Raw genomic sequence first — 14028 nt, 5'->3', positions numbered from 1 at the left:
AGAATTTAATTAATGCTTAGCAGCTGTAAATGCAGCTGGACATTCTGAGAAAAGGATCAGTCTCATTAAACTTCAAATTTGGCCACTACATGTTAGTTATTGTGGCAGTGTTGCTGTATGGATGTAAAACCCAAACTTTCAAAAAGAAAAATGAAGAAAAAATGCCTATATTTTAAAAGAAAGATTTTTGGACCAATTATGGATAAGTGCTACCAGGAATCAAATAGCAGAAATGAAAACAGAAGAACAGATACTGTAAAAGCACCTCAGAATTGTGGGGGTAATAAATGAGAGAAGAATACATTTGTCTGGTGGCATAGCTAGGATGCTAAAGAATGGATTAATAGTTGCATCACTGTCAAGGAGGCCTGATGGTAGTAGAAGAGGAAGACCCAGAACATAGTTGAACAACACGGAAGTCAGAGTAGAAAATGAAAACGGATTGTTGAGGCCCCAGAAAGCATGGTGAATGAAGATTTAGCTGGCATGTTGTTACTTAGATACATGCTTTGTCTAAAGTAAAATGCCAGGAGTGGTGTCTGCTCTGGTGAGAAAGGCAAACATATCGGATGCTTTGGAAAGAACAACCAGCTGAAGCTGCCCACAAGTGGAATTGCTCCATTTACATGTTATAACAAGTAAAACCAGAATAAATCTAAAGAAATATTAAATATATGTAAATACTGTTAGAATTTTATTGGAATCTAAGATACTGATATTTTTACTTTGTTAATCTTGTGTGTAGTTTGACAATAATATTTAATATATCTTTAAGATTTACATGCTTCTTCACTATAAATATGATAAATTACATTTGACTTACATAATATCACTTTAGAAATGATTTAAAGCATGAAAAAATATAAATAAAATCAACTACTAGATCATCTTGCTCAGCCATGGGCATTAAGGTAATGTGGAACTTACCTGTATTAATTTACCTGGGGAGGGGAGGGTAGACAACCTTAAATTATATCTTAATGAAGATTATGAGAACCCTCCAAAATATATTGCAATTCTAGATTTTTAGTCTTGCAGCTGTAATTACCTATAAGATTTCAGTCCAGGAGAATTTCTTTATTGTTAACATATATATGTGGATGGTGCTCCCCACCTAAATATATATCTACATGACTACTGCCTGACAGATGAGTCATCAAACCACATTCACAATATTTCTCTACCGACCCACTCTTGATCAGTGCATGGGAAAAATGCTTCAATCTTTCCATGTGAGCTCTGACATGTTGCTCATTTCTCTCTATGTATGTGATTGCCACCAGAATATTTTCACATTCAGAAGAGAAATTTTTAGATTGTAGTTTCGTGAAAAGATCTGGTTTCAAGGAAAAATGCCTTTGCTTTAATGGTTGCCACCCCAGCTAGTGTATAATATCTGTGATGCTCTCTCCCATACCCTTCTTTGAACTTTTACAATGTCCTCCATTAATCCTATTTGGCAATGATCCCGTACCGCATTACAGTACTCTAGCAGAGAAAGAATAACCATAATATAGACAGTTTCACTAGTGGATTTTTTTTACATTTCCTAAGTCTGCCAATAAAATTCAGTCTTTAGCTCATTCCTTCACAAAATTATCTACGTGATCATACCAATTTAAGTTCGTAATTTTGATCCCTAGGTATCTAGATACATGTGGTTTCCAGTGTAACCCGGATTTAATAGATTCCTTCTAGTACTTATGTGGATAACCTTACACTTTTAATTATTAAGGTTCAATTGCTTTTTTTTACCCCATACAGACACCTTGTCTAAATAATTTTCATTTGTTTTTAATTTGATGATGGCTACAAGACTAAATGAGAACACATCAGCAGACAATCTAAGCAGCCTGCTCAGGTTCTCTACTAAATCATTTATATAGATTAGGAGGAGCAGAGGGTCTATAACACTTTCCTAAGGAATGCTGAATATCAATTCTGTTTTACTCAATGACTTTTCATCAGCCACTGTGAGTTGTGGCCTTTCTGACAGAAAAAAAAAACATGAATCTATTCACACAACTGAGATGATATTTCATAGGCATGCAGTTTGATTAGAAGCTGCTTGTGAGGAATGGCATCAAAAGCCTTCTGGGAGTCTAGAATTACGGAATCAGTTTGAAATCCTCTGTTGACAGCACTTATTCCTTCATGGGTGATATTTTCTGATCTATGCTGACTATGTCTCAATTGGTCATATTCTTCAAGATAACACATAATGTTTAAACACAGTGTATGTTCCAAAATCATACTGCAAATCAATGTCAGTGATATGTGTCAGCAGACTGCTTCTGCATCTATATCTACATACATACTTCGCAAGCCTTCATATGGTGCATGGTGGAGGGTACCCTGTACTGCTACTAGTCATTTCCAATTCCTTTCCTCACAAAAGAGCAAGGGAAACACAACTGTCTACATGCATCCATACAAGCCCTGATCTCTCCAATCCTATCTTCATAGTCCTTACACAAAATGTACATTGGCAGCAGTAGAATTATGCTATACCCAGCCTCAAATGCCAGTTTTCTAAATTTTCTCAATAGTGCTCCTCAAAAAGAATGTGCCTTTCCTCCAGTGATTCTGATTTGAGTTCCTAAAGTACCTCCGTAATACTTGCTTGCATGTTGTTTGAACTTGGTGGTAACAAATCTAGCAGCCTATCTCTGAACTGCTTTGATGTCTTCATTTAATCCAACTTGGTGCAGATCCTAAACACTTGAACAGTACTCAGCAGTGGATCACGCTAGTGTCCTGTATGCACTGTCATTTACAGATGTCCACAGCTTGTGGTTTCACGCTTGCATTCTCACTTCCCAAGCACGGGGTCCTGGGTTCAATTCCCGGCAGGCTCAGGGATTTTCACCTGCCACGAGATGACTCGGTGTCTGTGTTGTCCTCATCATTTCATCATCATTCATGAAGGTGGCGAGACTGGGCTCAGCAAAGGTTGGAAATTTGTACGGGCACTGATAACCACGCAGTTGAGTGCCCCACAAACCATCATCATCATCATCATCATCATCATCATCATTTACAGATAAACCACTATTTCCTAAAATTCTCCCAACTAACCGTAGTTGACCATTCACCTTCCTTACTATAGTCCTTACATGCTCATTCTATTGATCTTGCTTTGCCATGTTGTGCCAAGATATTTAATTGATGTGACTGTGTCAAACAGCACAATAATAATATTGTATTCAAACAGTATGGGTTTGTTTTTCATACTTATCTGCATTAACTTGTGTATTTCTACATTTAGTGCTAGCTGCCATTCATCATGTCAACCACAAATTTTGTGTGTGTCATCTTGCATCCTTCTACAATCACTCAATGCTGACACCTTTCCATACACCACAGCATCAACAGCAAACAGCTGCAGACTCCTAATTACCCTGTCTGGCAGATCATTTGTGTATATAGAAAATGACAGTGGTCCTGTCACACTTCCATGGGGTGCTCCTGATGATACCCTTATATCTTATGAACGCCCCCATTGAGTGCAACGTTACTGTTACTTAAGAAGTCACTTAAAGTGGTAAAGGAGTTATGCTAATTGGGGAAGCAAAATAACTTATGATGGTCAAAGTAGAGAGGATATAAAATGTAGACTGGCAATGGCAAGGAAAGCGTTTTTGAAGAAGAGAAATTAGTTAACATCGAGTATAGATTTAAGTGTCAGGAAGTCATTTCTGAAAGTATTTGTATGGAGTGTAGCCATGTATGGAAGTGAAACATGGACGATAAATAGTTTGGACAAGAAGAGAATAGAAGCTTTCAAAATGTGGTGGTACAGAAGAATGCTGAAGATTAGATGGGTAGATCACATAACTAATGATGAAGTGTTGAATAAAATTGGGGAGAAGAGGAGTATGTGGCACAACTTGACAAAAAGGAGGGACCAGTTAGTAGCACATGTTCTGAGGCATCAAGGGATCACAAATTTAGCATTGGAGGGCAGCATGGAGAGTAAAAATCGTAGAGGGACACCAAGAGATGAATACACTAAGCAGATTCAGAAGAATGTGGGCTGCAGTAAGTACTGGGAGATGAAGAAGCTTGCACAGGATAGGGTAGCATGGAGAGCTGCATCAAACCAGTCTCAGGACTGAAGACCACAACAACAACAACAACAACAACAAGTCCTCAAGCCATTTGCATACCCGGGAAACTACTCCGTATGCTTAAATATTCATTAACAGTCGGCAGTGTGGCACTGTGTCAAATGCTGGAATCTGCCTGTTGCTCTTCATCCATGATTCGCAGGATCTCATAAGAAGAGGGCAAGCTGAGGTTCACATCAGTGGTGCTTTCTAAAAATGTGCTGATTTTGCAAAGAAGCTTTCCCCTCTCAAGTAAATTGATTATATTCATACTGAGAATATGTTCAATTATCCTCCAGCAGACTGATGTTATAGACACTGATCTATAATTTTGTGTGTCCGTTCTTTTACTCTTCTTATGTACAGGAGTCATATGTGTTTTTTTTCCAGTTGTGTGGGACTTTATGCTGGATGATAGATTTGCAATAAATAGGAGCTAATTAAGGGGCCAATGCTGTAGAGCACTCGTTGTAAAACCGATGTGGCATTCCATCAGGACCCAGCAAATTATTTACTTTCAGCACCTTCAGTTGTTTCTGTACATCAGCAATACTTATTGCCATTGTATTGTCCTGTAGTTGGCAGGAAAGAACTAACAATCAAGTTTGAACACACTTTATTTAACTAAAACACCTTCTTGGCATGCACTAATTTCTAAATGCAAGGACAACAATAAACACAACTCTTCTGGTGGTGGCAAAAGCCAGATAAGAGTACAAGACAATAGAAAGAAATAATAACCAAAATACTAGGCTACACAACTACAAAGTGACGTTACACCCAAAAATATACAACTTTCTACTGAAGGCTACGATGAGTGTCTACTAGGTTAGAGCCGGTGTAGGTTCTGGCTGGGGCTGTCTTAGCTGGAGGTACACACTGCCGGTCTGACTCCGCTGGCGTGATTACAACACCGAGTCAGCGGAGCGCTACACGTAATCACATTAGTTCCAATTGGTGGATCTCTGTCACATGGCTTTTCATGAAGTAGTGCCGTGTTTATGTGGAAAGTCTGTTGATGTTTACATTCACTGGCGATATTTTAATCTGAGCTCTTGAAGCGAGGTCGGTAGCCCACCTTGCTTGTCTGTTGTGTGGGCCCTCTAACTGATAAGGGGCCGCTACGATATTTCTCCCCCTGGAGAAAGAATTCACAGCACCACAAATGTCTATAGGAGTAGGGGTGTCCTGGCCGATGTCCATAGGTTCACGGCCAGCAGGGCCTGGAGGTGGTGATGCAGCAAGGGCAGCTGGTGGTGGAGACAGTGGTTGAGGCTGAAGCGGAAGCGGAGGTTCCATCACAGAGCAGCTGGCGACAAGCACTGGCAGCTCCCCCGGGGAGTCATGGTCCACCAAACGGGGGCAAAGCTGGTTGAGATGCCAGTGGGCGGCGGAACCATCTGCCCACCGGAGAGACACCATCGCCCGGCTGCAGAGCTTGGTGATGATGGCAGGTGCATAGCGCGCCCGTGGATGAGAGAAGATCCACGCCCAGACCTCGTTCAGCATGGCCATTTGATGCAGTGTGAAACAGGGTGGTGTGGATGAGGGAAATCCCATTGGCAGCACAGAAGTGCCTAAACTCAGTCGAAGTAAACTGTGGACCATTATCCATAATGATTGTTGTGGGGAGTGTCTCAACAGCAAAGAGGTGGCAGAGAATTTTGATAGTCTCAGCAGAAGTGGTGTTCATCATGCGGGATACATAAGGGTATCCTGACTTGGAGTCAATCAGGTTGGGCCCCTGGGAACCATGAAATAGCCCTGCGAAATCTAATTGGAGATGTTCCCATGGAGCAGCTGCATCTGGCTATGAAAAATACTGGCGTGAGGGTGCCATCTGACATGTTTGGCACATGGTGCAGGCCGACATGAGGGAGGCAATGTCTTTATCCAATCTGCACCAATAAAGTGTTGGTGGGCCAGCTGTTTGTTGAGGATGATTTCGCAATGGCCAGCGTGGAGGAGGTCGATGACACAATGGTGCAATGCACCCGGTATGGCCACCCAGAGAACGACCGAAGCAATATGCAAAAGAATGATGCCACTGTGGAAAAAGAGACTGTGCCAATGATTCCGAAAACGCTGGATTTCCATATCACAGATGCCATGATGGGTGGTTGGCCAACCTGCAGCGATTTGGCAGCAGAGAGCTTGCCGTATTTGATCCTGAGCAGTGGGCTCCGGACCAAATCGGCATCTATTGGCATCCAGCACTGTGCCCCATTTGGCTCCACATGGAAACAAACAAAAGGACTGGCGTCAAACTCATAGTCCACTCCAGACCTCGCATGTGAGAAAAGAAATCGTCATTTTTGTGCCGTTCAGAGGTATGATTGACAATATCAGAGTCAAATGTCACCTGGAAGAGTGCCCAATGCTGGAGGTGGTGTGCTGTCTGGGTGGGCACTGCAGCACCCGGGTGAAACAAACAAACCAAAGATTTGTGGTCAGTGTGCAGAGTGAAGTGCTGACCATAAACAAAATTTTGTCAGTGCAAAAACCAGCACCAAAGCTTCCTTTTCAATTTGGTTGTATTTGGCTTGAATGTTGGTCAATTTTTTGGATGCAAAAGCCACCGGCCTCTCAATGCTGTTGACCACTTGTAAGAGGACTGCACCCAGGCAGTAGCCTGGTGCATCAGTGTCGATCATGAGGGCTGGGAAAGGATCATAAATGGCCAGACAAGGAGGGCGGGAGCGGAAGAGAGACGACTTGACACTTGTGAAAGCCTGCTCACATGCTGTGTCCCAAACCTAATGCACAACCTTGTGCAACAACCTGATAGGGGCATTGAAATCTCAGTGGTGTGGGGGTATAAAATGTTGATAATAGTTAATTTGACCAAGGATGGAATGCAGTTGCTTCACATTGGTGGGAGGAGGCAGGTTTTGAATCACCTCAACATATTCCTTAGAGGTATGTAGAGCACAGGCATCAATCGTGAACCCGAGATAACCGACCTTTCACAGGAAAAAGTCACACTTTTCTTTTCAGTGACACACGTTAGCCTAGGAAAAAACCTGAAACAGTCTATCCAGCTTGTCTGCGAGGTCCACCACGGACAACCCACCAATGATGACATCTTCCAGATAATTTGCCGCACCAGGCACCTGACTTGTGTGGTGTTCCAAGTAACGTTGGAAAATGGCGAGGGCACTGGAAATGCCAAATGGGAGGTGGTTGTTCCGGAAAAGGCCTCACGGGGTATTGATGACTGGGATCTGCTGCGATTCTTTGTCCAGTGGCAGCTGCAAATAAGCATTGCGAAAATCAATTTTGACAAAAACGGTGGAGCACGCAAGACATGTGAGTATGTCATCCACTGATAGGACAGAATATGCTTTGATGACAGACTGAGAATTTACTGTGACCTTAAAACTGCCACAGATGCGTAAAGAACCATTCGGCTTCTCGACTAACACGATAGGTGTCGCCCACCTTGCTTGTCTGTTGTGCGGCCTCTCTAACTGATAAGGGGCCATTACAACAACTGTGTCCTCCATACAGAAGTCTTTGCACTTGTCAAATGATGTATGTCCATACGATTCACCTGTGTGAATGATTTATTAAATGTGAAATTTAAAACTTTGGCTTTATTTTTTCTGTATTGTACTTCCATGCTAGACTGGTCAATAAGTAGCTGGATAGTTGCCTTAGACCCACATAACGATTTTATGTAGGAACAGAATTTTCTTGGGTTCTCAGCAAGATCTATTTCTAGGGTATGGTGCTGGCAGTTGTTGTATGCTTCATACATTGATATTTTTACAGATTCACAAATTTCTATTAACTTTTGCCTGTCATCATTTGCACACTCCCTTATGAACCAAGAGTGCAACAGCCTTTGCCTCCTCAGCTTTTTTCAAATCTCATTGTTAAACCATGGTGGGTCTTTTCCATCCTTAATCTGCTTACTTGGCATATACTTCTCCAGAGTATGATTTACAGTCCATTGAAACTTTGCCCATAATTCCTCTACATCCATTGTACTGGAACTAAATGGTGTCAGTTCATTGTCTAAGTGGCTGCTAACAACTGTCTATTTGCTCCTTTTAGCAGAAATACTTTTCTAGCCTTCATGATTGATTAATTAATTTTAGTATCCAAAGTTGCTATGATGACATCATGGTCATTAATCCCTGTCTCTAGACAAACGCTGTCGCCTGGGTCAAGCCTGCTTGTAGCAATGAGTTCTAAAATATTTCCACTGTGTGTGTGCTGATGAACTAGCTGCTCAAGACAGTTTTTGGAAAACCTATTCAAAAGAACTTTCGAGACTGATTGTCTGTACCCTCTGGATTGAATCCATAGATGTCCCAGTCTCTGCTTAGTACATTAAAGTGACCTGGGTATTTCCATGCTACTGATCATAGGCTTTCTGTCAATGACTATAAAACCATAACATTGGAATGGAATGTCTAGTAAAAGCACCCACCAATTATCTTCATTTAACCTAGACCTATTACATGTGACCAGATAACTTCATTGTCACACTCAAATTTAACTTCACTAGAGCAATATTATTGTCAGCTGCAATGGACACACTCTGTCTTATGATCTCTAATCAATCTTTTTGATATGTGTTCCATGAATCACTAAATGTCTTGGAGCACTTGGTCCTGAGAATAATTTTGGCATGAGAAGTTTCCTTGAGGACAGTAAATTCGGGAACTTTGTTATGAATACTTCAACAATTTACTGATAAAATTTCGAGAGCAAAAGTGTCTTTATTCTGAACATGGTCTGATTTTGCTATGTGTGAGTCATCTGGCAAGTGTTCATCAGAGAACTGGGATATTTATTTTCCATGCACTGGCGTAAAACTTTACATATAATTTAAATTTGTGGAGCCGAACACTGCAAGTTTTTAATGCAGTCTTACTATTAATAAAGTTAATATGTTTGCTTATTAATTTTGAAAAAGTGTTATGTAGTAGTTAAGCATTTCAAAACATTTACAACTAAATCATCATCATCATGTTGTCATTGTTGCTTTTGTCTAAGGTTCGTCATCTGTTTACATGCAAGCTTGCAAGGGAAGTAGTGTGGCAGTCATACCACAGCACTCATACTGCAGAGTTGGATGAGCTGGGGGCTGAAATTCCCACTCCGGGCTCTGACACAGGGTGGTGACCGGCCAGGTACCTGTGCATACATTTACTGTTAGGCCACCTTTTGGCTACGGTATGGCGTGGACTAACGCTCCTGGGATGAAAGCACAAAGGAGTGCGAAGTGAGCAATGGTACTGGTCAGATGGGATCGGACAGTTTGACCTCGCTAGCCGTGAACCACGTGGGTGGAGCTTAACACAGGCTCCCCAGTATCGCATACTGTAAATTAATTGGTGCCATTTGTTTGTTGCCTCGTGTCCGCCAAACACATGGCGATCTTCATGCGTTCCCGCTTCAGTAGCTTTGTTCGTGAGTTGAGTGCGTCTGGGCCTGTAAGAACTATGGAATTTCAGGATATCATTCAAACAAAGCAAAATTTCTGATTTTCTTAAGAGCAGTGCATTACCTGATATGTGTACAAACTCTGACACTCAGTATACTAACAGTGGTGCTAAAAGAATTAAAATAGACAGTGAATGTAAAAAAGAAAATGGTAATAATGGTGCTAATACAGGGGAAGAGACTAAATCTCTGGTGACTGATAACTGTGACACGTCTCAAGATAGGAATGGGAGTAACAGTAGTCTTGTGATTATAGTTGGAAATTGTGTTGCCTTATCACATTTTCAAAACTGTCAAAAGACTAATCTGGGCTGTCCATAAATGACAAAAACTTAGTAATATGCACAGTGTGTTCACAAGTTCGTGAACTTAAGGTGGAAAGCAGTGAACGTGTGCGTATCGATAATGCGTTTTTAGCTGGTGTTTCTGCTAATAACGCCAAAAAACTAAATGATAAAACTGGGGATCATGCAAAGTGCAAATCACACATGAAGTGCATAAAAATCATGAGTATTAAAGAAAAGAAAAGTTTAGAAAAATGCGTCATTGAAGTGCAAAGTTGTGGGGAAAGTGGCGTCAAGAAAAAGTAACTGCAACTGCTTTGTTGTTCAGATCTGCATACGTAATAGCTAAACGTAAATTATCATTCAAATTGTATTCAGCAGTAATCGAACTACAAAAGCTTAATGTTTTATCAGTCAGTAATATGCTTCATTCTGACCATGCATGCTGAATCATTATGTTTGTAGGAGAAGAAATGAAAAAGAGTCTTGCTCACTTCCTTGTAGAATCGGGCACAAACTTTAGTATCATGATGGACGAAAGTACAATGGTTTCCAATAAAACTTATTTAATAATATATTTATGTGTGTCCTTTTAGGGAGTTGCTTGCAATTATTTTGTTGACATTGTTGAATTAGAAAGTGGAACAGGAGAATGGATTTTCAGCACACTGTTAGCAGCTCTTGAAAAGTATGGCATTACAAATGGTGAACTAAAAAACCACCTTGTAGTAATCGCAACAGATGGTGGCTCAATAATGCTTGCACCTTACAAAGGCGTAGCCGTTCTACTGCGTAGTAATTTATATAAGGATTTAACTGTCGTTCATTGTATGAACCACAAAATGGAATTAGCTGTCCACGATGTTATGAATAATGTAGCAGATGTATACCATTTACAGTTTTTTTAGATTCCTTATATTCTGTGTTTTCTCGAAGTCCCAAAAATCAGAGACCACTACAAAGTGTTTCACAAGAATTATCCTTGCAGCTATTAAAACTAGACCGTATTTTTCGCGTAAGTTGCGTTGCTTCCTCATTTAATGCTGTTCGAGCTTTTCTTGAAAGTCACAGTTATCTTGTACATCTTTTTGAAAAACTGAGACATGATGGTTCCTGATCAACTCTGGAGAGATCTAAATTTGAAGGTTTACTAAAACATCTCTTAAAGTGGTTTTTCTGATAGTGCATATGCTTGCATAGTGAGTTTCGGCATTAACATCTATTTATAAATAACTGTTTAACCATGGGCAACGCCACAGTCCAAGCTAGTAACATATGTAATTATACTAACCCCCTAAGACTCCACCTCCCCCCCCCCCTCTCCCCCCCCTTCCCCCCCCCCCCCCCCCCCCCCCCCCCCCCCCGCACCGCCCACTGGTAAAAGCACAAATCGCACACTGCTCTGCTATCCGAGTAGCTGCTTCCTTTGTGTAGTGCACCACTGGCCTATCACGGGGAGTCCTACTGTGCCCCATCTGATAATACAGGTCCAGAAGTTTGCAGCAAAGACTGTCACAGAGTTGATGAAGCTTTTGGGTGAGACCCTCCATGGATCTCTGAACCAAAGGACCCAAATTGATTTTAGGAACAATGCTGCAAATTGTCAGCTCCACTTGCACGCTGCAAGTGAGGACTGCAGCCTTCACCATCTCTGCCAGCCACCCGTATGATCTGAGGATGGCTTCAGAACCCAAGTGAAAGTCATCGTTTGTGCCGACATGAGCCACAGCTTGCAAACAACTGCACCCTGTATGCTCGATAGTCGCAGGCCAGGCAGCTCCATATTTCGGATGACGTTCCACAGCATATGTACTGAGTGAACATTGGCTTTCTTTCTGGCTCTGAACTGAACATTGATGTGACATGTGAAACTTCCTAGTCTTTAGGTATGGGTTTTTTGTCGAGCAAGTGGGTGTATATGGTTGCTATGTATGGAGCTATTATATCAACATATTCTGAAAGGAAACTAATTGGTATACAGTATGGACTAGATGACTGCTTTATTAAGTTATTTAGGTTGCTTCCCTATGCTGAGGGTATCTACTTCTGATTTACTCATGTTGGCTGCTGTTTTTGAGTCAAATTCTGGAATATAGACTTTTCCTTCTTTGGTGAAGGAACTTCAAGAAACTGTATGTAGTAATTCCAATGTAATGGCCCTGTCATTGCCAACATTATGGTCAGTATTACACAAAGAAGATATTAATTGTGTCTGGTCACTATTGTACTTTATATATGACCAGAATCTTTTTGGATTTTCTGCTGTCAAAGGGATCTCATACTGAAGTCATATGAAAATTTCGAGCTTCTGGAAAACTTCACCAAAGTTGGGAATTTTGCATTTCTTTGAATTTGGCATGTGTTTTCGTTGCCTCTGTAACAGTGATTTAACCTGTTTTATGTACCATTGGGGATCAATTCCACCTCATATTAATTTATTTGATACAAATCTCTCAACTACTGTTGATACTATTTCTTTGAATTCCAGCCATATCTAGTCTACACTTACATAGTTTGTTCGGAAAGAATGGAGACTACCTCTTAGGAAAGCATGAAATGAATTTTTATCTGCTTTTTTAAATAGATATATTTTACGTTTATTTTTAATGTGCTTGGGTGTTACAGAATTCAGTTTCATTACAAGAACCTTTTAGTCACTAATCCCTTTAAGCTTCATAATGCTCCCGATTGTATATTGCTAAGAGGTCAAATATGTTTCTGCAAACTTTTACTCTTCGAGTGGGCTGCTAAACTAACTGCTTAAAATAATTTTCAGAGAAAGTATTAAGTACAATTTTGGATGATGTTTTATGCCTATCATTAGCTTTGAACATGTATGTTTGCCAACATATTGAGGGTGGGTTGAAGTCACCACCAACTATAACTGTATGACTGGGTAACTATTTGAGATGATCCCCAAGTTTTTCTTTTGAATCACTGAGAAACTGTACCATCTGAGCCAGGAAGTTGGAAAAGGAACCAGTTATTAATTTATTCTAATTGTCAAATGTAACTTTTACCCATACTAACTCACAGGAACTATGTACTTCAAATTCCCCACAAGATAAACTACTTCTGACACCAACAAGCACACTGCCATCAACTGTATGTAACATGTCCATTCTTAACACTGTTAGGTCCTTTGTAAAAATTCAGCTGAACTTATCTCCAGCTTCAGCCTGCTTTTAATATCTATAACAATTTGCTTTCTATTAGTGCTTTGAGCTCTGGTTCTTTTCCAGCACAGCTACTACAGTTTACAATTATAATCCATATGGTTCCTAAGTCTACCCTTGTACTGTGTTTGACCTGCTGCCTTTGAGACTGAAGCCATTTTTGTTCCAGCGTAAAAGTCAAGCGCCGGCACGACGGTCAGGAACAGTAGAGCAGAGAGGGCTGTGAAGAAGATGTCAGCCAATAGTATGCTGACCAACCCTCTCTGGGATGACACCAAGACAGCAGTGGTCTCCAGGCAAAAAGAACATAAGCACCGTTGCCTGGCTGCAGCCTAGTTGAGGACAAGCTGTTCTATGAGCTCTACAGCAGCGACTTCGGAACTGTATTGTTTTACTTGTATTAGGAGTTTGTGTACTGAAGAGATTTCTTATTTTGTCTGTCGTCATTACTTGCAACACACCATTGTTAATTCTCAAAGTCAAGTATTTTCATTTATCTTACTGTAATAAAAATTCATTAATTGAATTTGCTTGAATTATTGTCGAGCAATCCAAGAAAGCAGTATTCCTAGGCACCCCATACTCAACAAGTAAGCAGGCCACAACACTTTTTGTTCTTTCCCAAGATTCCATAACCTAAAAAACTGGCCAGCCACTCCACTACCTGTTTAGCCACCTCGTGTGTAATGGAACCCTGGACTATTGAACAGAGCCCATCACCCCCTCACCCTACAGCACAAGTCAAGGAATCTGCAGCCCGTATACTTGCAGAACCATCTGAGCCTCTTGATTCAGACTATCCATTGTACCAAAGAGATGCAATCAGTCCTGTCAACAGTGCTCTGCACTGAGTGGGGTAATGCAGTGGTTAGCGCACTGGACTCACATTCAGGAGGACGACTGTTCGAACCCACTTCCAGCCACCCTGATTTAGGTTTTCTGTGATTTCTCCAAGTTGCTTAACACAAATGGTGTGGTGGTTCCTTTGAAAGGGCATAGCTG

The 14028-nt window shown here is 41.0% G+C and overlaps 1 protein-coding gene across 1 annotated transcript in view; it reads left to right on the top strand.

Moving 5' to 3' along the window:
• LOC126267539 (TBC1 domain family member 7) overlaps window positions 1–13542 on the top strand; it is a 42584-nt gene extending 29042 nt beyond the window's left edge. The window contains exon 2 of the mRNA XM_049972842.1: window positions 13196–13542. The gene's annotated coding sequence lies outside the window, so the exon portion shown is untranslated. The remainder of the gene's footprint in view (window positions 1–13195) is intronic.
• The last annotated feature ends 486 nt before the right edge of the window (window positions 13543–14028 follow it).

Source organism: Schistocerca gregaria, chromosome 4, assembly GCF_023897955.1.
Source record: "Schistocerca gregaria isolate iqSchGreg1 chromosome 4, iqSchGreg1.2, whole genome shotgun sequence".
NCBI lineage: Eukaryota > Metazoa > Arthropoda > Insecta > Orthoptera > Acrididae > Schistocerca > Schistocerca gregaria.
Note: the sequence above shows the minus strand (reverse complement) of the source record. Positions and strands in the feature narration are given on the sequence as shown.